This window comes from Hypanus sabinus, chromosome 8 (genome assembly GCF_030144855.1).
Source record: "Hypanus sabinus isolate sHypSab1 chromosome 8, sHypSab1.hap1, whole genome shotgun sequence".
NCBI classification, from domain to species: Eukaryota; Metazoa; Chordata; class Chondrichthyes; order Myliobatiformes; family Dasyatidae; genus Hypanus; species Hypanus sabinus.
Window position 1 is genome coordinate 70,759,328 of NC_082713.1, and position 23,322 is coordinate 70,782,649.

General features: G+C 40.4%; 1 protein-coding gene across 1 annotated transcript in view; it reads left to right on the top strand.

Annotated features, from left to right (window-relative positions):
- LOC132397760 (leukocyte cell-derived chemotaxin 1-like) overlaps positions 1-23,322 on the top strand; it is a 133,314-nt gene that overhangs the window by 49,035 nt on the left and 60,957 nt on the right. The window lies entirely within an intron of this gene.

A 23,322-nucleotide genomic window follows, 5' to 3' on the forward strand; every position in this document is an offset into this window, starting at 1 on the left:
CTTGCCTTCTTTGCCTTTCACCTCAAATACCTCAAATTTTCTTTTGGAAGACTGCCAGTTATCAATTGTTGCTTAACTCACAAGTACCTTCTCCCAATCTAGTTTCACAGTGATCCTCTTCCTTAAATTGGGGGAAGGCTGATTTCAATAGCATCTCCTCAAGCTTTTCCTGTTGTTTTTCCTATCTCCTTCTTTCACCTCTGTCTGGCTCTCTGATTCAGAAGAGGGTGATGGGGATAATGTTGCATTTTGTTTTATGAGTTGGTTCTCTCAGAGTCATAAAGTCATATAGTCATGAAATGGGGCTTTCTCCCCACCAAGTCAGTGCCAACCATCAACCACTCTTTACTAGTCACATTTTATTCTTCCCATATTCCCATAAATACCCCACCTCCTGATTTACCATTTACGTACTATGGAGTTTTAACAGTGACCAATTCACCTATCAACTCATGGGTCTTTGGATGTGGAGGTAAATTGGAGCATCTGGGGATGAATGCATGTGGTTTTAGTGAAAACCTGAAAACTATGTACAGGCAAAACCAGAGGTCAGGATCGAACCCAGCTTACAGGAGACATTTGTCAGCAGTTCTCATGGCTGCACCATTGTTCCACACTTCTTCGTACCATTGTGTATTGCTTGCTTCCTACCTTTCTTACTGTATGTAGGGTGTCTTCAAGGCAGGCCAAAGAAGTTGGACAACATTCAAATGAGTTTCATGCTCACAAAGGTTTAATGTGCAAGCAACAGGAAGGATTGAAGGGGGTGAAAAAGCAGTAAGCTTGAACTGCAGACCAGGGAGAAGAATGCTAAATAGGAGGGCATGGAAGGGTGAAAGTTTGCAAGTAAGGCAGCATTTGGAATAAATGGTTTTATTAAACATCGCCCTCTTCCAAATGGCAAAGTGAAGCAGTCTAATACAGAGTGAAGGTAGATAAACTTTGACCCATGACCTCCCACAAGGAATTTATTTTCTAAAGCCATTGCTTAGAAAGAGAAGAGAGAGAGAGAGAGAGCTAATGAACACTGGACACTATATTCAAAAGGAGCTGTGAAAAATAGTGTGGTGAATCAATCTACAGGGACCTCGTGTGCAATTCCAATTAATCAGATTCAAGAATAACCTTTATGGAGAGCAATGTGAGTGAGTTGCCAAGCTACCTTCTGGTCCAGGGAATTATTTATTTTATGGAGAGAATGATTTTAAAAACATTGCAGTGCTTCAGGAGCTTTCATAAAATCATTAATTCTTCTGAGGTACACTCTATACATAGAGAAGTCCTGAGGAAAAGAAAATTCTTTCCTCTTCCTTCCTTTAATAAATATTCTTGCAGTGAATATCAATTTTAAGATTGGAGGCTTGTGTTTACTCTGTTGACCTCAACATTAACTCCAGGGATTTAACTATGTAATTGGTTTCAATTAAAGCATAGACCAAGGTTGTACTGTGCAACTGTTTACCACTTTATAACAAATGGTGCCAGGAGAACTGTTCTCTGTAAAGAACAATATGGCTGCTTACTTATAAGGGTTTGGTGTTAAAGTGTTGCATCTTCAGACTAGAAATCTAGAGGCCTGAGCTAATAATGCAGCAACTTGAGAAACAGCCGTGACATACAATTGCATTTTAACTGAGCATTGTATCCAGGAGCCTTAGAAATTTGAAGACAAAGTGCTTTAGAAGAAATGCTCTCCATTGGCTGAAGTCAAATTTGAAGAAAAAGTGATAGCTGTGATTTTTGGAGCTTGAGTAAGGATACTCAACCCAGCTAGAGACATAAAAGACTGCAAATAATGGAATTTGAAGCTGAAAACAAGATGCTGGAGGAACTCAGCAGGTCAGGCAGCATCTGTATAAACAAAGGAATAGTCAACCTGATGGAATGTCTTGACCCAAAACGTTGACTACATCATTGCCTCAATAGATGCTGCTTGGCCGAATGAATCCTTGCAATTCATTTTTTTGCTCCTCAATCCAACCATCTTCAACTGCTTTATCGATAATCTTCCCTACACAAATTAGGAATGTTAATTACACATCATTTTTTCTGTTCTCCCTCCTGAGATGAGGCAGCAATTGCTGCTGCATATGCTGGGACGTGACAACGTTCAACTTGGTTTGATAAGGGATAGCTAGTGTTTGTACCACACAAGAGAAAGCAATAAAAGTCACCTCCTGTCATCAACGTCCCAATGAGACTGCGGAGTACTCTATTGATCAATTACATGAATACGGTGGTTATTCTGTAATGAGTGACTCACCTCCCAACTCCCTGAAGTCTTTACACCATTTACAGAGCAAGTTATAGGTGTGATGGAACACTCACCTCTTTTCAGGAGGTACACATCTCCAGAAGCATTCAAATAGTTCACATCAACCAGCTCAGCTGACTGGAATCCTGTCTTACACCTCAGGTCTTCATATTCCTCCAATCTTATAGCTGCAATATCTATCATTCAGAAATTTAATACAACAATTCACCAAGATTCTTTTAAGAACATGCCCAAACCAATAACGTCAGCCACGTTGAACGACAAAGGCACAGCTGCCTGAACAACACCATCCTCTGGTTTCTATTCACGTGCTAGAGGATCCTAACTTAGAAACACAAATCTATTGTTTCATAATAGTGGGTTCAAAATCCTACAACTCCCTGTGAGACTCGAGAGCATATGGGATACAATTTAATACATACACATTCACGCAACATGTGCATTAATGCCTTGCTTAAACGTTGCTGTGTACCTAACATAAACATTAGTTTCTTCAATGCCCATTTATCTGATTCAAGTTACATTTATCTCAGCCAAGTTTAAATGCTATCATCTTTTTTTTATTTATTTCCTATACTCCTTACTTAATGCTGCAATCTGTGCACACAAAAAAAAACTTATTCCCACCAGCTATAGCTTACTGTTAGGTAGCTAACAGTTCTGGAATAGATCACAGTTTGCACCACAAAGACTGGGAAGATCAAATTGAGAATATAAGATGTTGTTACTAACTATAAGGTGCATAAATCTGGTTGCTGAGGGATAGTCTCCAAGTTCTCCTGGAAAGGGTCTCCCCATCTGTCATGTCTGTCTTGGTCATCTCTGGGTTAGTACCAGTATTGGCTACAGATACAGAAATCTTTCTTTAATACCTCTTCGATCTTTGGTAAAATGAACACACTTCACCACTGAGGAGAAATTTATTTCAATGCCAACTCACAGAGACTCAGGACAATGGAGTTTGTTCTACAGTAGATCATGTGCCCCTGCCCACAACAATGAGATGTTATGATTTTATTGACTGCAGCCTGCAGTGAATGATCTGCACTCGAGAGGATACAAAAATGTTTCAAAATGTGTTTTTTTGATCAACAAAAGTCTGTGGTCTGGGTTGAGAAATGATACTTTTACATCCTTCCTGAATGCCTCTGCTCATGGTTCATCGAGGTCACGGGAGAATTTCCTTCATGTTGGAAGTATTGCATAAATTGTTTAAAAGGAATACATTAATTACTTGGCAGTTCAAAATAGACACAGCTGCTTCAAATAAATAGACTCTCAATTTTTCTTTAAACCATATGAAATTCATTCTGAGAATGATATTTTGTCTTCCCTTTAACAGCAAGGAGAAGAATGTCTCATCGTTGAACACCTCACTCTGCATAGTTTTTATACTAACTCTGGCATTACAATCAGGCAATCCCATAAACAGTTCTAACTACAGAATGACTTGTCTGTAGTGCTCAAACTTCAGAAAGTAAATGGAGATTATCACACTGGTACTGTATGCACAATAGACCAATATAATAACCATGAGAGTGAGTGCATGTAGGAAGGGAAAATATGAACCCCATTTAACCTCATCAAGATATTGTTTCAATAAAGACATATATTTACATTTTGCTACTTTATAATTGTTAGTGCCTGGAATAATAGAGTAGGCTTGTCAAAATAAATTGTTATCTATTCCCATTAGTGATAAATCATTTTACATTCTGATTCCATTCCAGTCTCAGGAAGCTTTTAGTTTCACTTTATTGTAATAATAGAAATGGCCAGTCAATACCTTACTCACTTTGCATGTCCTTAAGCATCTATTCGGATGATATATGTATTTTGAAAGTGTTAATTTAGAAATACGGAACAAAAATGAAATAGAGGGACTCCTTGTTCAGTGAACATTTTGATTGAAGCAGGGTATCAGCCAAATGAACTACTTCAAATTAAATTTATCTTAATTTTATCTTCACCCTACACCCTTAACCTGATTCTGATGCTGACAATTTATGAGTCAGTGTTGCTGCTTCAGGACCCTTCCTCTGTCACCTAGTGGTTACACTGAGAAGGCAGGCGGGTGATGCTATGAAGATGACATGCAATGACACAATTAGAACAGAGAACAATTTCTCCTATTAATATAAACCTCTCATCCAGTTAATCCATCTGAGAGCAGCAACTTAGCAAACATGTAATTGTGAAAAATTTTCACATTTGACAAAACACTATATTCATGAACCAACATACCATGTTGTGGACAGTTCATTTATCACTTCAAACCAAGATGATTCAGCTCATTACATGTTTCAAGTCAATAACCAGGAAATATAAATTTATTTTTGATTACAAAGATTTCACAAATCACTTAATTTTTGGCCCTGTGTTATTTAATATGTAGTAATAGGCTTGTTATTTTGGGTCCAGAATTGAGTTTTGTTAACTGGTTTGATAAAAACAGCATCTATCATAAATATTCACCAAAAACAAACAAGCCATATCAAACTGCAGATATTATTCAGTACAATCAAACTGGTGTAGATATCATTCAATGGAGTCAAGGCAAATTTTAAACATCATTTACCAGTGTCAGTCTCACACAGACAACAGCTATAGTTTGAACATCTTAATCAGGTTCATCTATTTAAATACTTCAAACTGGGCGTCAAACTATTAATGTTATAGCTGATACACAGTGACACTAAGAATTGTATGTCAGGCACTGAATCATTCCTGATTCACAATGGGGTCAGTTCACATCAAGGAAAAAGGGAAAATATAACCAGATAAATTAAGCTCATGCTTTAAATTTTAAAAATAAATTGTTTTGCAGTCTGGGCAAATCAATTTATATTATGGGAATCTCTGATTTTTTTTTTACAGTCAGGGTAAGGATAATTAACTGGAGTGAAAGATCTATTATGCAGGAGATCTATTCTAACTGCGCTTGTAATGAAAAAAAATTCCATTTTACTTTCTTTCTTAACATTGTTGAAAAGAGGACTGGTTAATAAAACTGAAAGAAAAACCACAGTACATTTTCTGACAAAAATAAAGATGTCTTTCTAAATGAAATTGTGCAATTACACATCTAGTGTGTGTGTGCGCGCGTGTGTGCGTGTGTGTGTGAGTGCATGCGTGTGTGTGTGCTTGCGCATGCGCCCTTAACTCCTGGTGGAGCCATCGAGGCACTGTCATGACAAGCTTTTCGCACTGATCTTTTTGGCGATTGCTCGTCGTACAGCAAGTTTTGGGCATCTGAAACCTGGCGGAGCCCATCCCTCTCCGGGTTTTTCTTAATGAGGTCAAGGTGCTAGCTCAACCACGGTTGGAGAGCGTGCAAGGGAGCCGGCTGGATTCGAACTCGGCCCGAAGCTGATGCCACTACGCCACCAGCCAGCACATCTACAGTACCCCAAGGTACATATCCTAAGGTCTTTCAGAGCTAATAAACTATCTCTGAAGTGTATTCATGATATAATACATGAAATGCAACAGTTTGAGTACAGTAACACCCTATCAATAGCTTTGTGATAATTGGTATCTGCAGAGGCAGATGAATCTGACTTTGTATAGCAAAGTATTGACCAAGTTGGCTGTAGGCTTCTTGGTTGCAAATTCAACAGTGGCTCATGCACAATGCATTGGATCAGTGTGTACCTTTAATCTGGTCAGTGGGACCACAGAGAAAGAGAGGAGGAATCTAAGATTGAGAGATTGAAAGGAGTGGGGGCGAAGAAGATAATTTGAATGGCAGAAAGACAGGAGCCATCAGCGATTGAGGATGAAGGTAGCAGCAGGTGACCTTTCCTTCAGGGAGATGTATGTAGTAATGGCATAAGAAAGAACTGCAGGTGTTTGGGGTGAAGAATTTCAGTGCAGGAAGTGAGTTGAATTTCTCTTCTGAACAAATGTAGGGTTGTGAATGCTAGGGGAGGGGTGTCTGGAGGACTGATGGATAAGTAATCGGAAATCTATGCAAATCAAGTTCCCAGTACCAAGTTGAAACCTGCTTGGAGAAGCCCCTTTAAATCAAGCAGTCTGGTTAGGCAGAGAATACATCAAGGAGCCCTATTACGCAGTATATGCCCTCTTCTCATTGCCACCATCAAGGAGGAGATACAGGAGCCAGAACTCACACATATAACATATTGACAACAGTTTCTTCTCCACCATCAGATATCTGAATGGGCAATAAATCTACGTATACTAGAGTGTTGTATATTAATATATCAGTAATAGTTGAGGAATATTGTAAATATGTTGATTGAGTAGGTATTCTTTCTTTTTAATAATAAATTATGCTTATATGTACAAAGTATATGTGATGCACCATCAATAACTCTCGGAGATGGGAGGCGAATGATAGGCTTTTATTAGTTGCAAGAGACCACGATTAGCAGCAAGAGACCACCACACAACATCCTAGAGACTGAGGGAGGAGCAGTGCCTCCAATCGCCTTTATACCGGGGTCTGTGGAAGGAGCCACAAGCGCAGTCAGCAGAGGGGCATGTCCAGACGGGTATATGTAGTTCACCACAACATGAAAGGCACAGATCATTGTGACATGACATTATATGTATGCACCTCACTTTAAAGCAGAACAAAGACAGACTCGCACTTTGGGCTTCCTTGTTTTTCTTCCAAGTGGTTTTATGTTTTGACATTACAAAACATAGCAAGAAATGTCCTCCTTCTTCAAAAGAACAGTGTTCTATCTTTAATATTTCAGCCATATTTGAGTAATCTTGTGCACACACACACACACACACACACTCATATATAGTTTAAGCATTCTTGTTCATTTTAATAATTCATTATGTATAAATATGGGAATTCCTTTCATCACCATGCTATCTTGTGATATATGCCTGTCTTTCTTAGAGAAAAGATGAAGTTAGACCCATATTTTCAGACTCCTGAGTCTTCCTTTGGATTAGTTTAATGTTTTGAAGTTACAAACCATAACACCGATGATGAGGTATTTTTAAAATGAACCCAAGATGTCTAATGACTGGTGAAAACACTGCAAGACATTCAATCTAAAAAAAAGTACAGTGAGAAATGTCGAGTTTAAAAATAAGCAGAAGAGCCGTGTCCTTCCGAAAGGGAAGACACCAACAATTTTTTTTAAAAGGCAGTAAATAGAAGAATTCATGAGTTCCTAAACGATGATTACTGTGTGATAATTAAAAGAATTAGCTGGCTGCATTGGAATGATTGAGGAGTTTGATTACACCACAGGTAATTGGCTCATGTATACTGAGCTATTGGAACAGTACTTTGAAGCAACTGAAATAGTCAATGAGAAGCGAGTACATTTGGGTTTAAAAGCATACAGTTTGCTTTGAAGTTTGACTGCTTCAACCAAACCAACAGGAGTGCCCTTTTCTGGTACTGTCAAAATAATGCAGATCATTTGAACTAAAATCATTGTTGATTGTTGAACACTTTAGTGGAATCAAAAAGCATATGTAACTGAATTGAAGAGATTGTATGAACATTGTCTGTTCAGTAATGGGCTTAATGATGCACCGAGAAATAATTTTGTTTGTGGAATCTTACAACATTCAAAAATGGCTCCTAATGGAAGCACAAATTATGTTCAAAAGAGCAGATGAAATCACTGTTTCAATGGAAACTGCAGAGAGAGACACAATTAAGGCAGTCAGGAATGAACGTTAGCATAAACAAAATTGTAACATCTAATGGCAACTGGCCAAACTGAACAAGTTGTGTTACTGTTGTGGCATGTGCTCACAGACACCAGCCCAATGCAGATTTAAAGGCAAAAATTGCAGAAATTGCAACAAATTAGTATACATATTAAGATCATTTTGGACTGCCCAAGGAAGAAAAAAAGCTAAAAGATCAAGTTGTAGTTTCAAGAAAGCATTAATCTGCATGCTGTTGATGAAATTTCTGGTAATGATGGTAGTGAATCAGGACTGGGTGCCTTTGAGGTTTACAAAGTGATAGCTAACAATAGACCAGCAACATAGCTTACACCAGAAGTGAATGCCAATTTAAATAAATTGGACACTGGCTCAGCTGTTTCAATCTTTCCACAAAATGAGATTAAATGGCATTTCAAAGATACCAAACTGAAGCCTGCAGATATCCAACTGAGAACTTATCCAACTCCTGTTGGATTGGCATTCACATAACTGTGAAATACAACAATCAACAAGCCACATTGAGCTTATATATTGTAAAAACAGAAGATCCAGCATTATGGGAACATGAGTGGCTGAGACAGCTACAATGAAATAGGAGATCCATCCACTATTTGCTTGCCACAACTGTCTCCATGCTTTACAGTATGAACTGTTGCACAACAGAGGACAAACTGGCATTGATGCCAACCTCTGTACAGTTTGGACTAAGGAAGGACCATGCTGCTCAGAGGGATCGTGAACGTGGCAAAAACAGTGGTCTGACTACAACAGATTTTTAGGCAACTTCTAAGGAAGCTTCTGAAAGGTTAATCAGGCAGTTACTTGCACAATGTGGCTCAGTTTTAAGCTGGAAGAGAGTTCAATGAGCATCAGGAAAGTTGCAAGCATTTGATTTTTATGAGTATAAAGGTCCAGAATCTACTCTGCGTGTATCTGCATTCTCTGAGATCTCAAGTGGGAAACAAAACGCTACTTGTAAAAGTAAATGCAAAAACTAAAGCCCGGCCGGATAAATGAAAGGCTGAAAAGAAAGGAGTCAATGGAGATACAAAAATAGGGAATTAGTCACATGATGTTGTGGATGAGGAAACTACATGGAGAGACCAGATCATAAAGGAGTGATAGAAGGATTAATAAGAGAATTCTCCAATGAACTAAATGGACCTTCCCAAGATAAAGATATACAAACTAGAAGAAAAAGGAAGGAGAAGAAAAGTGGCTACTGCTCTCAGAATCACTCCGTGCAGTCTCAGGATCAACTCCTACAACACCACGGAGGAGGCCCCAAAACCTGAGATGCTTTTCACAGCCACAAGTCTCACCTCCCAAGCAGAATGATTGCTCTTTTCTGGAAAGACATTATCCCACAAGAGTAAAAAATCCTCCACAGAATTAAATCTTTAGGCCTGAATGCAACTATTTAAAAATATACTATGCTGGAGACGTATATATCGTAGTTAATAATATCCTATGTATATAGCTGAGATGCATTCTCTATTGAGTTGGAGTTCATAGCTAAGCAGGGAGGAGTGTTGTGTATTTAGTATTTCAGTAATACTTGAGTGATCTTGTATACATATACTGGTTGATTTAAGCATTTTTGTTTTTTTAAATAATTCATTATAGTTTATAAATAGGAGAATTGCAAATGTCATCACACTGTCATGGGATACATACTTTCCTCGATTAGCAGAAACATAAAGTTAGACCCACATTTCTGGACTCCTGACTCTTCCTTTGAAGTAGTTTAATGTTTTGAAGTTACAAAACATAACAAGCAGTGTTTCCCTTCCTCACCCACATCTCCTCTATTTTTTGTACATCCACACTCACCCCATCTTCCCATCACCTTAACAGATTTTGAGTTCCTCTTGTCCTTACCTACCACCCCATGAGCCTCCACATCCAATACATCATTCTCCACAACGTTCAGCATCTTAAATGGGATCCTACCACCAAGCACATCTTCACTTCCTCACTCTCTCCACTTCCACAAATATCGCTACCTCTATGATTCCCTTGTCCATTCAATGCTTCCCACTATTCTCCCTTCTGGCACATATCCCTGCAAATGAGAGAAATGCTACACTTGCCCATTCACCTCCTCTCTCACATCCATTGAGGGCCCAAAAAGTTATTCCAGGTGAGGCAACACTTCACCTGTGAATCTGTTGGAGTTGTCTATTGTATCCTGTGCTCCCAATGTGGCCTCCTCTGCACTGGTGATGCCCGACATAAACTGGGGTACTGATTCGTCGAGCACCTCCACTCCATCTGCCAGAAGTGGAATTTCATGGAAGCCAACCATTTTAATTCCTATCCACATTACCATTCTGACATGTCACATGGCCTCCTCTTCTGCCACAATGAGTCCATTCTCAGGGTGGAGGAACAATACTGCATATCCTGTTTAGGTAGCCTCCAACTTGATGACCTGAATATCAATTTCTCTCCTGGTATTTTTCTTTATTGCCTTCTTTTTCTTTTTTTCCCTTCTCCACCCATTTCTTCATTTCCCCACTCGAGCCTTTTACTTCTTCCCCCTCACCCTCCAATCACCTTGCCCTGGTGCCCTTCCTGTTTCCCTTCCCCCCATGTCCACGCTTCTCTCCTATTAGATTCCTTTTTTTCCAGCCCTTTGCCTTTCCCACCGATGTGGCTTCACCTTCTAGCTTGTCCTCCATCCCCTACCCCTACTTTTTTTGTTCTGGCATTTCACCCCTTCCTTTCCAGTCCTGAGGAAGGGTCTCAGCCTGAAAATGCGACTATTTATTCATTTTCATATATTAAGCCCGACCTGCCGATTCTCTCCAGCATTTTGTGTGTGTTTTAGTCAGATTTTGGCTGTTTCTCACAAGCATATTGCACTTACTGCATGAGAAGGACATCTCAGATTATTCTATTCCTAGATGTTATTTCCTGAAATTGCCCTATGAATATTTCAATACTAGCAGTTTTCATCACCTCTGTAGAATTCTGTTGCAAGGATTGACCAGATTCAATGTATTATGGCTTCTATGAATTTCTTTGAATCATCTCATCTTCAATCACAGATTGGCACCTTTGGTCCTATTGTTTTGGTCTACTTTAACAATTACATTATAATCTTAAAAAACAGCAGTTATATCCCCTCTCAACTTTCTCATTTCCATGCCAATACACATCATCTCAAACTAACTTCTCCATTCCTGCAATCATTCACATTCCCTTCAATGCCTGCAATATACACAAACAAGAGAAAATCTGCAGATGTTGGAAATCCAAGCAACACACACACAGTGCTGGAGGAGCTCAGCAGGCCAGGCAGCATCTATGGAAAAGAGTACAATTGACATTTCAGGCTGAGACCCTTCAGCAGGACTGCAGACAAAAGAGGAGGAGAAGAGTTAAAATGTGGCAAGGGGGTGGGGGGAGAGAAGAACCAAGTAACAGGTAAAACTAGGAGGGTGAGGGGTGCAGTACAGAGCTTAATACTAATAACTTTTTAATAATTTTGAACCCACAATCTGCAAAAAATAAAATCAAATCCACTTACTAGAGAGATATTAAATGAACTTATAATTAATAGAATAGTACTAAATGGAAGAAAATGAACAGAAAAGAGGTTAGGTTGATTTGTATAAAATAGAATGAATTCTAAATGATCAAGAAGGAATTGTGTCTGACTTAGAAGTTCTGAAACAACGAACACATTTTCTTGCAAGTCAAAGTGGGGAAGCACAATTTATGTTGTGAATTAACAGTATTTAGGTTGCAATGCAAGAAGAAATATTAAAAGTATCCAGTTATTTTTATATAGTAGAAGAATGCTTGATGCATTTACTTACCTACAGCAGAGAAAACTAGCAGTAAAACAATATGCTTATTTTGATTCAGGAATTGTAAGTAATTAGAAGCAGCAAAGTTCTTTCACATCTGGAAAAAGCAACTTAAACCTAGCTAACTGTGTTCTGGTGAAGAGCCGACTATTGGGAGTTCTCACAAGACGTTAGAGAAAATTCTTTGAAGCAAGGTTTCAAATGGTCTCTGCTGAGAAAAGAAGCCTGTTGGTGCTACACAGGGAGAAATCACACACTGCTAGTGTTACCAGAGACAACGTTAGCAATTCGAAATGTACACACCAAATGCATACTGTGTCTTATGTCATAATTAAGGCAAACCTGCCGAAATATTGAAGAATTAATGTGTATACAAAGATTAATGCCAGTATATCATCTTTTTTAAGCATTCAGATTTTTCAACATCTTATTGGAACAAAATAATGCCCTTTGCATCATTCAGTGAGATCCATGCAGATACTAACTCTATATTACTGCCTCAAAACCATACTTAGGTAAAAATATTTGGCAACTCTAGATTCAAAGCTAAAAGTTTCTCTAGCATCAATTGCAAATTGTGGAAGAACTTTCCAAATTTCTGACACCCTCTGCTTGTGGAAGCTCTTCCTAATTTTATATCCAGAATGCTGTAATGAACCATGGTTCTAATCACCATCCAACCCTTTTATTCCAATCCATAATAAAAATATTAGAACTGGTTTCTCTCTATCAACTTTATCAGTTCCCTTGTTATTTTCAATGTTTAAAACTAATCAACCAATATTTAAGTTCTTCAAAAAATAGATTTGTTTTCATAGGATCATTGGCCAGCTGGTGGGTCTCTTTATCCTTGGATCTCCAACTATTTTTTGGACCTCCTCCAATATATCTTTCCCAAATCTTGGTGACCAGAACTATTCTCAGAACCCTAATATTGCCCAGCTGGGGTATGTACAGCTGCCCAAAAACCCACCTACTTTTTTCATGGTCTTCTAGATATGGCCAGCCATTTTATTTTGATTTTCTTTGGCATGAGTACATGTCAACATAGTGATCAATGCACATGGATTTCACTCTATCTCATCTTCCATCGTTCAGTAACAAACTTATTATATAACCAAAAGTGGACAAGTTTGTATCTTGAGCTTCTTTTTTCTAGCTTAATGCATCCATGTACATTTCTTATAATGCTGTCTATCTCTGCCAATAGAAAACTGAAATATGTGGTCAGAAATTGCATTATCCAAGTTGTTTCTAACTAGAATGAATACTTCAGATGCTGTTATAGATTTTTGTGGGATACTGCAAGTCCTATTCGGCCATTTAGTGGACCTGCCAATAATCTTCACTCTGTCTCACATCACTCAACCAATTTCCTCACCTAAAACTGGGATAATCTCCCATTGTTCCAAATAATCAGGATATAGATTTGCTAATTCCCGGCCTTCTAGCATTTTTTACCCTTGTTATACTATCAAATACATTTTAGGAATGAATAGGCAATGAGAAAGCCTATTCATTCCTAAAATGTATTTGGTTGTATAACAAGGGTAAAATTCCTGTGCTGGCTGTACGGAGTGTGTAACTCTCCCTGTGAGTTCTTGGGTTTACTCTTATGCACCAGTTTCCTGCCACAGTCCAAAGAAATATGGGTTAGTAGGTTAATTGGTCATTGAAAATTATCCTATGATTAGGCTATCGTTATAGGTGGGTTACTGGGTGGTGGTGCTAATTGGTCTGGAAGGGCCTGATCCACACTCTAAATAAATAAATACAATACTTGCAACATCTGAGTTCTATTTACCCTGTTCTGTCTTTCACCTCACCTTTCATTGTAACTACATGCACACTCTACAACCACCACAGTTTTGCAAGCCCAAATGCAATTGTCTAGAGTTAATTCTGTTGCTCTCTCAGCCTGCACTCAAATAGCAGAAGCAACTCAATCACTGATGAGCAAGTCATTTGGAATTGCAGGGCTTTAATTATCTACTCACAGTATTAATTCTGCTATGATTGATTGACCTTTAAATTTTTTGGCGATTGTCCAAGGTTTTATTTGGGAAGTTTATGATGAGACACAATTCTCTTCTCTCATGGGCAGAGAAGTAGATAGTAAAAATATTCTTCAGGGTTACCTTGCTCAATATACAATGAGAGAATTTACATGTCGTCTCCACATTGTCTCTGCAGATCTACTGCTTAGAAAGCGAGAGTGTGGGAGGAATAGAGAGGGAGGGGAGGAGAGAGAGAGAAAGAGAAAGAACAAACTTTACTGGAATATTCTCCCTCACTATTGGCCTCCATGTTGTGTAAAATTCTATGACAATATCAGCCGGCTGGGTAAGTTGGCGCTATTAATAGACAATAGACAATAGGTGCAGAAGTAGACCATTCGGCCCCTCAAGTCTGCACCGCCATTCTGAGATCATGGCTGATCATTCACTATCAATACCCAGTCCCTGCCTTGTCCCCATATCCCTTGATTCCCCTATCCATCAGATATCTATCCAGCTCCTTCTTGAAAGCATCCAGAGAATTGGCCTCCACCGTCTTCCGAGGCAGTGCATTCCACACCTCCACAACTCTCTGGGAGAAGAAGCTCTTCCTCAACTCTGTTTTAAATAACTGACCTCTTATTCTCAATCCATGCCCTCTGGTACTGGACTCTCCCAACATCTAGAACATATTTCCTGCCTCAATCCTATCAAATCCTTTAATTATCTTAAACGTTTCAATCAGATCCCCTCTCAATCTCCTCAATTCCAGCGTGTACAAGCCCAATCTCTCCAATCTCTCCGCGTAAGACAGCCCTGCCATCCCAGGAATCAACCTAGTGAATCTACGCTGCACTTCCTCAATTGCCAGAATGTCCTTCCTTAAACCTGGAGACCAAAACTGTACACAATATTCCAGGTGTGGTCTCACCAGGGCCCTGTACAAATGCAAAAGAACATCCTTGCTCTTTTATTCAATTCCCCTTGTAACAAAGGCCAACATTCCATTTGCCCTCTTCACTGCCTGTTGCACTTGCTCATTCACCTTCATTGACTGGTGAACTAGGACTCCTAGGTCTCTTTGCATTTCTCCCTTATCTAACTCGACACCGTTCAGACAATACTCTGCCCTCTTGTTCCAGCTTCCAAAGTGGATAACTTCACATTTATTCACATTGAATGACATCTGCCAAGTATCTGCCCACTCACTCAGCCTATCCAAGTCCCCCTGTATTCTCCTAACGTCCTCTTCGCATGTCACACTGCCACCCAGTTTAGTATCGTCAGCAAACTTGCTGATATAGTTTTCAATGCCCTCATCTAAATCATTGACATAAATCGTAAAGAGCTGTGGTCCCAATACAGAGCCCTGTGGTACCCCATTAGTCACCTCCAGCCAGTCTGAGAAACACCCATTCACTGCTACCCTTTGCTTTCTATCTGCCAACCAGTTTTCTATCCATGTTGAAACCCTGCCCCCAATGCCATGAGCTCTGACTTTACTCACCAATCTCCTATGTGGCACCTTATCGAATGCCTTCTGAAAATCTAGGTACACAACATCTACTGGCTTACCCTCGTCTAACATCCTTGTTACACCCTCAAAAAACTCCAACAGATTAGTCAAGCATGATTTGCCCTTGGTAAATCCATGCTGGCTCGGCCTAATCCTATTTCTGCCATCTAGATGTGCCACTATTTCGTCCTTAATAATGGACTCAAGCATCTTCCCCATGACTGACGTTAGGCTAACAGGGCGATAGTTCTCCGTTTTCTCCTTCCCTCCCTTCTTGAAAAGTGGGACAACATTAGCCACTCTCCAATCTTCAGGAACTGATCCTGAATCTAAGGAACATTGGAAAATGATTACCAATGCATCCGCAATTTCCTGAGCCACCTCTTTTAGAACCCTCGGATGCAGACCATCTGGACCCGGGGATTTATTAGCCTTCAGTCCTACCAGTCTACTCATCACAGTTTCTTTCCTAATGTCAATCTGTCTCAATTCCTCTGATATCTTATGACCCTGGCCCATCCATACATCTGGGAGATTGCTTGTGTCCTCCCTGGTGAAGACAGATCTAAAGTATGCATTAAATTCTGTTGCCATTTCCCTGTTTCCCATAACAATTTCTCCCAATTCATTCTTCAAGGGGCCAACATTGTTCTTAACTATCTTCTTTCTCTTCACATAGCTAAAAAAGCTTTTGCTATCCCCTTTTATATTCCTGGCTAGACTGAGCTCATACCTGATTTTTTCTCTCCGTATTGCTTTTTTAGTTAAGATCTGCTGTTCCTTAAAACTTTCCCAATCATCTGTATTCCCATTCATTTTAGCCCTGTCATACTTCTTTTTCTTTAATGCTATACAATCTCTGACTTCCTTTGTCAACCACTGTGGCCCCTTCCCCCTCTTTGAATCCTTCCTTCTCATTGGAATGAACTGCATTTGCATCTTTTGTATTATGCCCAAGAATATCTGCCACTGCTGATCCACTGTCTTTCCTGCCAGGGCATCCGCCCATTTAACTTTGGCCAGCTCATCCCTCATGGCTCCGTAGTCTCCTTTATTTAATTGCAACACTGACACCTCTGATCTGCCCCTATCCCTCTCAAATTGTAGATAAAAACTTATCATGTTATGATCACTACTTCCTAATGGCTCCTTTACTTCAAGATCACTTATCAATTCCTGTTCATTACACATCACCAAGTCCAAAATAGCCTCGTTCCTGGTTGGCTCAAGCACAAGCTGTTCCAAAAATACATCCCTTAGACACTCCACAAACTCCCTATCCTGGGGTCCAGCACCTACCTGATTCTCCCAGTCCACCTGCATGTTGAAATCTCCCATAACGACTGCATTACCTTTAGCACATGCCAATGTTAACTCCCTAATCAACGTACCCAATATCCACGCTACTGTTTGGGGGCCTGTACATAACACCCATTAGGGTCTTTTTACCCTTACTGTTCCTCAGCTCAATCCACACAGACTCTACTTCCCCTGTTCCCAAGTCACCTCTTGCTAAGGACTGAATCTCATTCCTCACCAACAGGGCCACCCCACCCCCTCTTCCCATATTTCTGTCTCTACGATAGCACGTATACCCTGGTACACTCAATTCCCAGGCCTGATCCCCTTGCAGCCATGTCTCCGTTATCCCAACAATATCGTAGTTCCCCATTTTCATCTGAGCTTCAAGCTCATCTGTCTTATTTCTGACACTACGCGCATTCAAGTATAGAATTCTTAGCCCATTCCTCCTCTCTTTGCTTAAAACACTGTCTACTGTACCTAACCCAGCTCCTTGAACTTCCATCAGGCAAATTGCACCCTGAATTTTGATGACCTTCTCAAGATCACCCAAACCTTGTACACATTTAACCCCATGCACCTTCTGACCAACCCTCTGGATCTGGATCCCTGCCCCCTGCACATCTAGTTTAAACCCCCCCGAGCAGCACTGGCAAATACTCCTGCAAGAATGTTAGTACCCCTCCGGTTCAGATGTAGACCATCCCTTCGAAACAGATCCCAATGTCCCTGGAACAAAGACCAATTATCCAAAAACCTGAACCCTTCCTTCCTGCACCATGCTCTCAGCCTCGTATTAATGTGCATAATCATTCTATTCTTCGCCTCACTCGCACGTGGCACAGGTAGCAATCTCGAGATTGTCACCCTGGAGGTCCTGCCTTTCAGCTTCACTCCTAACTCCCTGAACTCTCTAAGCAGGACCCCCTCACTCACCTTACCTACATCATTGGTCCCTACATGGACCACTACATCTGGGTTCATGCCCTCACTCTCAAGAATAGCCTGCACCCGATCTGAGATGTCACAGATTCTGGCACCAGGGAGGCAACATACCATCCGAGACTCCCGATCTGCCCCACAAAATCTCCTATCTGCCCCACTAACTATAGAGTCCCCTAAAACTATCGCTCTCTTCTCTTCCCTCCTCCCCTTTCTAGTTGAGGGTTCAACCTCTGTGCCAGAGGCAGGACCACTACAACTCATTCCTGGTAGGTCATCCCCATCAACAGTATCCAGTACAGTATACTTATTGTTAATGGGAATGGCCGTAGGGGTGCTCTGCTCTCTCTGCCTGCTCCCCCTGCCTCTCTGGACCATCACCCATCTGCCTACTTCTTGTTTTTTTGGTGTGACTACCTCCTGATAACTCCTATCTATCTCTGCCTCCACCTCCCGAATGATCCGTAGTTCATCCAGCTCCTGCTCCAACTCCCTAACTCGGTCTGATAGGAGCTGCAGCTGGACGCACCTTTTGCAGGTGTGGTCATCAGGGACAACTGTGTTGACCCTGACCTCCCACATACTGCATACGGAGCACACCACTGCTCTGACTGTCTCCCCCATACCTGAACTGAATTAATAGAATAAGTCTAAAAAGCACCTAGCGACCTTACCTTCTTCCCCTCAGCGAGCAATCACACAAGCTTACCGAAGTCCCCTTACGCCGAAGCCCACTTAGCCAAAGCCCAGGACTCTGCTTCCACGGACTCCGCAAGTGGAGACATTTTGCGTGCAGTTCTGATGGGAAGCATCAGTTATCCACAATCACAGCCATGGGTACTTTAGTGAGCAGCATCATTTTAAGACGCTTAAAAGATCTGTTGATACTCAAAATCAATGAATTTTGAATGGCAGATTTAGATTGCAAGTGCAGTTTCCTTTTAAGAAAATGAAAGCAGTTCTGCAGATATGATCAAAACACTCCCGACTATCCTGTTGGTGAATGTACAGTGTCTGGAAAATAAAACTGAACACCTGAGAGCAAGATTACTGTTCCAGAGGATTATCAGGGACTTCCTCTGTACTTTGCTTCAGAGAAACATGGCTCTCATCATCAATCTTGGAAGCAGCACTGCAACTCGATGGCTTCACCATTCTCCACAAAGGCAAGACAGCTCAGACTTTTAAAGGCAGAGGAGGTGGAATATGCCTTATCATTAACTCATTGTGGTGCACAAATGTAGCCATTCTATCTCAGTGCTGTTCACCCAACCTGGAACATCCAGCAATTAAATACTATGCATTTTATCTGCGACCTTCATCCTGGTAGCAATGCACATTGCACCTCAGGCTAACATCAGCTAAGCACTGGAAGAGCTGAGCAACGTAATCAACAGGCACAAAACTGCGCACCCTGCTGCCTTCCCTATCATTGAGGGAGATTTCAACCAGTCCAGCTTGAAGAAGTCTTTGAACAACTACCACTAACATATCACCTGAGGAACGAGAAGAGATAGCACACTTGACCACCGTTATACCACCAAAAAGAACACTTACCAGGCTGTCCTATGCCCACTCTTTGGAAAGACCAATCACCTGGCTGAACTTCTACTCCCAACATATAGGCAGAGACCAAAGACTGTAGCACCAGTGATGAGGACTATGAAGATATAGTTAAGGGAGGTGGAGAAGTGCTTTGAGTTGGTGGACTGTGCTACCATTGAGCATGTCTACATGAAGCGCAGTCACAGTGCAGTGGCATCCATCATTAAGGAACTACAGCATCTAGGCCATGCGCTCTTCTCACCACTGCCTCCATGAAGAAGGTGCAGGAGCCTCAGTCCCTGCACCACCAGGCTCAGGAATAGCTATTATCCCTCAACCATAAGGCTCTTGAACCAGAGGGTTCACTCAACTTCACTTGCCCCATCACTGAACTGTTTCTACTGAACTGGACTTGCTTTCACAGACACTTCCTCTCATGTTCTCGATATTTATTGCTTATTTTTTTTCTCTTTCTTTTTGTATTTCCACAGTTTATGTTTTTAATTGTAGATTGGTTATTGGTTTTACCTATTGCCTGCCAGTCTATCCCTCATGCTTCTTCTTATCTCATCTCCCCTCCAACACCTTAGACCAGATGTGGTTCTCAACCCAAAGCATAACTACCACTTTCGTCAAAGAAGCTGCTTGACCTGCTGAGTTCTTTGCTCCAGGTTTCAGCATCTGTAGTGTTGTGTATTTTTGCACAGAAAATACATTAGTAACGCATTGCATAAAAAGTAAGTTTAATCTGATTTAAACTAAACGTTTATGAGGGTATAGGTACTTTACTTCACCCTATCAGAGAAATTACATTTGTTTCACCAAGCACCCTCATCTACATACTTCTCTACCAAGACTAAGATAATTTTCTCTTACTCAGTCCTAGCACTGAAACATTAACTATCGCCTCCTGCCAAGCCTCCCAACATCATCTTCATGCACTTTCAGGTTTCAACTAGAATAAAATTCAGAAGTCAGAAAAAATTCATTAAAATAAGAAGTCTGACTGTATACTGAGCTGTACAAAGTACACATTGCTGTTTACTCTCGTGTAGATTTAATAGAAACCTATAGTACAATATATATAATGATAGAGAATGCACAACCCAATATCATCTCCTTTCCATGGCAAGCGACAAGCAATATTGGTGCAGAACACCTCCGATAAAAGTGGCAATTGGTTAAATAAAGATTAACTCATTTCTACTGCCTGAACAATTATTGGGAAAATAATTAATTATTTTTTCAGTAGTAGGTCAAGTAAAAAGATAACATAATAAGCAAGAGCAAGATAACAATACAGATCATGCATCTTGGTGAATGTGGATCTCATAAAGGTGTGTGATTTGTAAAATGCCCTGCAATAGATGAACAGAGATGATGCCCACGGGATTAAAGGGGCAGTGGCAACATAAGTTTCAAATTGGTTATGGAACAAAAATCAGAGCATAATTGCACATTGTTGTTCAGTCTGTAGGGAAGTAGAGTTTGGTCTTCCCGGTGGGCTATTTTTGGTACAGCTGCTTTTCTGATAAATTTTAATGAATTGGTACTAATATCAGGAGGACAATTTTAAATTTTGCCACTGCTACAAAATGTTTTAAAAATGTTAAATATTGGGAAAGAAGGAGTAGAATTTTAGCAGGGCATGGACTGGTGTATAGGCTGACACAGGGAGGATCAAAATTTAATTGAGAAGTGTGAAGTGACACAATTAGGAAGGAAGATTAAGGAAAGGCAAAATACACAACATGATACAGTTATAAAGTGTGGGAAGGAACAGCAAGATCCATGGATTTACATCCAAAAGTCTTTGAAGGAGACAGAGATAGTTAATAACTCTGTTAATAAAGCATAAGGGATGATAGGCTTCATTAAAAGTGACATAGTAGAAAACCAAGGAAGTTGCCGTAAATATCAAACAGCTTAAAGTGGATTACTCTGCAATCATAGTGAACATATTGGGACCATAGTACTCCATGCAAATCTGACAGTAGCTAAGTCCCAAACTGGCATATTTCCAAAGAAGAAGATTGGTGAGGTCTTTTTCTCATCATAACACTAGCTACTGCACTCATGCACTCTTCATCAGGTGCAACAAGGAATTGTGAACTTTTTCTCCCCATCCCCCCCTTTCTTTACTCCCCACACTGACCTTTTACCTTATCTCACCTGCTTATCGAGTCACCTGGGTCTCCTCTTTCCCCTTCTCCTACGGTCCACACGTCTCTCCTATCAGATTCCTTCATTTCTGGCCCTTAACCTTTCCCACTCACCTGGCTTCACCAATCACCCTCCAGCTAGCCTCCTTTCCCTCCTTCTGCCTTTTTATTCTGGCATCTTGCCCCTTCCTTCTCAGTCCTGAAAAAGGAGCTCGTCCCAAAATGTCGACTGTTCATTCATTTCCATAGAGGTTGCCTGACTTGCTGAGTTCTTACAGCATTTTGTGTGAATTGCTTTGGATTTCCAGTATCTGCAGACTTTCTCATGTTTTGTGAGTGTGAATCTTTGTACATTTCCACGCTGTCAGGCTACAAACATCACCCCAGGTTGCATTTGTAGCCTTGGTGACTTGATAATTTAGCTCCCAGCAAATGATTGCGTCCTCTGCTCTGTCTTTTTGTCTCACCACTGGAAGAATCAGGGCACATTTAGGCAATAGAAACTATGCCCCCTGTATTCAGAGAACCAAAGTCTATCAGGTGATAGAAGCAAATTCATTCACAACTTTCAAATAAAAACAGAATAAAAACTTGCAGGGGTAGGGTGGGGCGGGGCAAAGGGTTGAATTTCCTGTGAATTTCTCCTGTGGATTTAAAGGTGTGCATTGTAAATATTCTTTGTAGATTTGGGAGTGGTGAAAGTGCCAATAATATTTGCATCCGTGTGTCAGTACACAATTTTTGTGTTTTGATCATGTTTCCGTGTGAGATTTCAGTTGTTTAACTCTTACATGTATATCTCACACATGAATTTCCATTGGGTTCAGGTTTAATGTGGCCAGTAACTCTTCTGCATCTGTAACAATAAACAATAAACTAATTGAGGCAGTTATATAGGCAGACCCAATTAACTTAAACCATAGTATATACACTAATTGGCCACTCAGTCTACCTAATAAAGAAGCCCCTGAGTGTATCTACATGGTCTTCTGCTGCAGAAGCCAATCCATTTCAAGGTTTAACGTGTTGTGTATTCAGAGATTACCCTTCCGCTCACCACTGTGGTCAGTTAAGTTATTCTCGCCCTCCTGTCAGCTTGAACCAGTCTGGCCATTCCCCTCTAACCATTCTTATTAACAAAGAATTTTCGCCCACAGAACTGTGCTCACACCTTTGGTTCACACAATATTCCCTGTAAACTCTAGAGACTTTTGTACGTGGAAATCCCAGGAGATCAGCCTGAGATACTCAAACCAGCCTGTCTGGCACTGACACTCAATCCACAGTCAAAGTCATTTAGATCACAATTCTTCCCCAAACTTAAGTTTGGTCTGAACAACAACTGAACCTCTTGACTATGTCTGCATGCTTTTATGCATTGAATTGCTGCCACATGATTGGCTGATGTTTGTATTAATGGAAAGGTGTACCTAATATAGTGGTCACTAAGTGTACCTCAAGCTATGAAAAATAATACAGAAAATAGCAGTACAGTCAGGTCAGGCAGCTCAGCAGTTGGTGTAATGCTTTATAGTGCCAGTGACACAGGTTTAATTCATGCCACTGTCAGTAAAGTGTAAGTATGTACTCCCTGTGACTGTGTGGTTTTTTCCCCGATTGCTCCAGTTTCCTCCCACATCCCACAGTTGCACGAGTAAATAGGTTCATTGGTCACATGGATGTGACAGGCTCACTGGGCTGGAAAGGCCTGTTACCGTGGTGTATCTTAAAACAAAGTAAATAAATTAGAGTGAATGATTCAGTTCAGATATCCTTCAACAGTTCTCTTTCTACACATGCTGCTCAAGTATCTCCAGCAATCTCTGATTTTATTTAAGATGTCTAGCACCTGCAGTTTTGTTCTGATTTCCAAATTATAATGTTGTAACTCGCACCAAGGTCCCAAATGCACCTGCAAAACTGATTTTTTTAATATGGCAAAATGTGGCCCGTTGCTTTAAGAGAGCCCTGTGTGTTGATGAAGAGGAATATTTCAGTCTAATAAGCTGTTATTTGAACCACTTCATTATTAGTCCATTTAAGACAAGACTGTAATGTTTTGATTATTAATCGTAGTCTTTGTTTCAGCAAC